Source organism: Solanum stenotomum, chromosome 3 (assembly GCF_019186545.1).
Source record: "Solanum stenotomum isolate F172 chromosome 3, ASM1918654v1, whole genome shotgun sequence".
Classification (NCBI taxonomy): Eukaryota; Viridiplantae; Streptophyta; class Magnoliopsida; order Solanales; family Solanaceae; genus Solanum; species Solanum stenotomum.
The window spans coordinates 39,796,895-39,802,052 of NC_064284.1; positions in this window are offsets into that span (position 1 = coordinate 39,796,895).

Consider the following 5,158-nt stretch of genomic DNA (forward strand, 5'->3'; position numbering starts at 1 on the left):
CTACGCTTATGAATATGATGTATCTCTTATGTTTATGGATTATGCCTTATGTTGACTAATGCTTATATTATGTCTATGTTGGAGATCATGCTTATGTCTTATGTTGACTAACACTTATGTTATGATCTTATGATGTTATGCTAGCTATCATATTTAGTACATTTTGTACTAACACATACTCTTGCCTACATTCTTATCAAATGTAGGGTCCGGCGATATTGAGTTCCATTCTTGTGGCTAGGTTTCTAGTAGAGCTAGGAGTTGAAGACTTGGTGAGTCCTCATAGCATCGAGGATGTGATCACCTTTCTTTTATGTCTTTGTTTTATGTTTTAGACTTTGTATTGGCTGCGTCCCAATATTTATTCAAGTTGTTTAGATGGTTGTGACATAGTGTTAAAGACTTCCGCTTGCTTTTATAAAAGACTTCGATTGTATGGAAAGAGTTTTAAAACTTGCGCATCATTTCTATGGCTTTATGTTTTGATATGCTAAGTGGCTTATATGAAGTTCTTTGGGGTTCTATGTGCCTTGTTCTAGGGTGTACCCCTGGGTCGTGACATGAATAAATAAATATGTCATTGATAAAGACAATAAGAAACATGTCAAGATACAACTTAAACACTTTGGTTATAAGATCCATGAATGTTGCAGGAGCATTGGTCAAGCCAAAAGACATCACAAGGAACTCATAATGACCATAAAAAGTCATGAATGTTGTGTTCGGGATGCCACTTTCTCTCACTTTCAACTGATGATAACCAAATCTAAGGTCTATCTTAGAGAAGCAAGTGGCACCCTGAAGTTGGTCGAAAAGATCATCAATTCTCAGATGAGGATACTTATTTTTTAAGGTGACCTTGTTCAAATGGCGGTAATCTATACACATCCTAAGGAACCATTCTTCTTTCTCATGAATAAACCTGAGCGCCCCAAGGTGAGACACTAGGTCGGATGAAACCCTTATCAAGAAGATCTTTCAACTTCTCTTTTAACTCAGCTGGAGCCATTCTATATGGCAGAATAAAGATAGGTTGAGTATCAGGAAGAATTTCTATTCCGAAGTCTATTTCTCTACGAGGAAGGACTCTAGGAATATTATCTGGAAATACCTCTAGAAACTCACTCATAGCAGGAACTGATTGAATAAGCGTTGTGTCAACACTAGATCCATTAACTCGAAATAAGTGATAGATTCACCCCTTAGAGACTAACTTTCTAGCCTTAAGGTATGAAATGAAACAACCCTTAGGAATTTCTAAACTACTCCTCCACTATAAAACTAGCTAATTAGGAAATTGAAACTTGACTACTCGAGTTATACAATCAGCTGAGGCATAATAAGCATGAAGCTAGTCCATACCTAGAATAAAATCAAAGTCTACCATTTCTAGCTCGACAACGTCAGCCATGGTGTCCTTGTGATTGATGGAGATGACACAATCATGATAAACTCTTTTTTCAAGAATAGACTCACCAACAAGTGTGGAAAAACTGAAGGGCTCAATAAGTCGTTCGGAGAAAATATTGAATTTCATGGATACTTAAGGAGTCACGAAATACAGACTCGCACCTGGATCAAGTAATGCATAAACATCAAAAGTAAAGACTTTAAGCATAACAGTAACAGCATTTGGTGAGTTCTCCGGCTGTTGGAGACTGGTTATAGGTATAGAAACGGTTTGCTCCTCCACCTGTTCTTGAAATAGCTCCTCTCGGAGCAGCTCTGCCTACTATAGTCGCTAAATAATATTGGGCTCTATAGTCCCCATTACCTTGCCTATTCTTAGGGAACTCTCTCATAAAGTGACCCATCTGACCACACTTGAGGAAGCCATTGGAGCCATCATGACACGCTCCTGGGTGGTTTCTACCACACTTAGCACATGTGGGGGGTCCAAGTAACCCCTTGTGCCATACTACCCTGAGACTGAGTAAGTCTAGCGCTGAAATTTTGGGAGTTCTGGTTCCCAAAATTAGTTTTGTTCTTTGGTGCAGGCGCTCTAGCTGACAATAGAGTAGACCTAGTTGACCTTTGCTGAAACGATGACCAATTTACATTTCCGGTCTTCTGCTGGCCAGATTCATGATTTGCTGTCTTAGCCCTCTTACTATAGAACTCCTCATGTCTTTCGACTTATCTTCCTCAACCTGCTACACATGGATCATAAGCCTGGCTATCTTCATGTCCCCTATCAACATAGCCGCCTTACCTTCCTTACTTAACAATCGGGATAACCCAAAAACAAAAAAACTCATCATGGTCTTCATATCAGCCACCATCTCAGGAGGATAGCGGTATAAATGAGTGAACTTGAAGTTGTACTCTTGCACACTCATGGACTGCTGTTTCAGATTCAGAAATTCTCTTACCTTTTCTTACTTTAGCTCGCAAGGAAAGAAGCACCTTCAAACATCACCCACCTAAAAAGTGGTGACCCCTCTGCCTTGCTCTTCTTCATATGACCATTCCATATTCTAGAAACACCCTTGAGCTGGTATGAAGCTAATTCCACACGCTTTGCATTGGCAACACACATAACATCAAACAATTTATGAGTTCTTCCACAATGTTCTCCGGATCCTCACTGATATTCGACCCTGTGAAGTCTAGGGAATTCATTATCACAAACACATGGATTCTGGATGTATCGCCTACATCCTAAAGACATGCTCTTTGTTGACCAACCTGATTTGCCACAATCTGAGTCAATATCTGGATAGCATTCTCGAATTTAGCATTGTTGACATGCCCTCGAGGGGTTCGCACTTCAGGTGCATTAGGAACCTCTTGACCTTGAGGACTAACATTCTTCCTAGTAGGACGTCCTCGAAAAACTCTTTATGGAGGCATGATCTTAAAAGATAACTGTAAGCATGAGTTAGAAGAAACCTTCATAGAGTTGAACTCTATCGCATGAAAAAAAAGTAAAAAGAAAGTTAAATGTTTCCTAAATATCGTAGCCTCCTAATTAAAGATGTGGTGCGCTTCACACTAATAAAAAGGACTCTACAAACACAACTTCATAGACACCCTAGGACTCTTGAACTCTGTGCTCTGATACCAAGTTTGTCACTCCCCGAGCCTACAACTTGGATGTGGCCGGCACTCGAGAACCATCGTTGGGCCTCAACCGAACCCTTGGCATGGCTGACTACTTAGCAGAAGACTTACTCAAGCAAAATGGGGAGTCAAAGTGTATTATTAAACTTAAAAGTCTCAATTAGAACTTAACTCTAATGAGCATCTGCAAATACTTAATAAAACATAAGTAGTTGTCTCAAGATCTCAAAACATCAATAAGGAAAACAATGAGAGACTCCTCAACTGTAACTATCTACGAAGCTTTAAATACTAAGATAAATGTCGGTATAGGACCCCCGATAACTTTAACAAAAGAACGAAATAAGTGTGAAGCCCTCCGGAAGGCAAAGCGGCTCACCAAAGCTAGTTGGAGAGCAAGTGGTATCAACGAAGCTCCCGTTGATGACCTTGAACACCTGTATCTACATCATAAAAATATGCAGGTCGAATGACATTAGTACATTGAATGTACGAGCATGCAAGGGGAAACTGAAAGCATAGACAACAAAACTGATAAGACTGGAAGACATGCATACCTCAACTCAACTCCAATACAAAAGCAATAATAAGAGATGCATTATTCAAAGCTTTATAAAACAACAATATTAACTCAAGATGCATACAAATACAATAAGTTATTCTTTACTCTTATTTGAGGGATTCTCTAACCAACAACCATCACTATGAGCTATATGATGATACATCGTCTTGCCCCATGCTGCCAAAACTGTTCTATACCTTGTCGGGGTATAGAACACCTCAACTAAGTGGATCCACTAAGCTATTCTCAAAAGCAATAAGAAGTCATGTAAAAAGTACAATCATTTACCCATGTTGGCTACATGGTTTATGAGGAATGTGAGTTGTCTCAACACATTCCATATCTTTGCTCAATACTACTCCCAATAATATATAAACTCATGGTCAAATGTATAAACATAACTCTTGCTTAATTTGCAGTAATTACTCAAAAGATCCTCTTAAAAGAGGTAATACTCCGAAATATCTCTGAACTCATAAACTAACTTAGAAATCAAAGTTTCTTTCTTTTAAATGTAAAAGTGTTACATTTGAGAATACTTAGTTCCCTTGTACTCGTACTCAGTCATGAATATGACTCTTCTCATTTCTCATACTTAATTTATCAAGACTTAGTTCAAAACTATTGTTCATCACAAAAGAATTCTCAAAATGACTCAAAAAGACCTCTTGAACTTTCCTCTTAAACTCACTTTAATTTGGAATGTAAATTAAGACATCTGATTAGGAAATGTAAGATCTCTCAAGGATGAAGGGAGACTTTAGAAGCTAATACAAAGAAGATAACATAGTCACGATTCAAAGGAACATGTCCGGAATGAAGCACTGAAACAAAAGGACCAGGTGACGTTGGCGTACTACTAGCGTGGGGCACCAAGCCCCAAGCTACTGAAAAAAGTTTGGGGTGCAATACTAGCATGGGCCTCCAGGCCCCAAACTATAGAGAAAAAGTTTTAGTGCTATGGGTGGTACATCGCCCCACACCCCTGCCCAGATTTCTGACAATGTTTTCAAGCAAACAAAAGTCCCAACTATTTTAGAATGGGGGAAATTCTCCTAAACTCTTCTTGATTCTCAAACCTAACACTAATACAAGAGGAATTCCATACAATACTTTTGGGAAATCAAACTTCTACCAAAGATCAACAACACAAAAGAATTTACAACCTCCATTGTTAAAGAATTGAATGAAACTCAAGAATTACTCAAGAACTCTTTCAATACAATAATTTTGTGGATAAATTCAGATGTATGGCGTGAGGACGAACATGTCCAACACTGTGAGAAAATTTACATACCTAAAAAGAACAATGTTTTGGGCAAAAATCAACGGGATCTTGACGAACGCCCAAAACCTAGCTCTTTCTCCTCTTGAAATCTTCTCTTATTTTTCTAAGTGTTTAGCAACGGCCAAGAGTGGTTTAGCATCTGGTTAGACCCTTAATTGGGTGAGGAAAAACGTGCTTGGACTAGTTGAAAAAGTAAAAGACCAAACTACCCCTTCTAAAAATGAATGGGATGCATTAAATTGAGA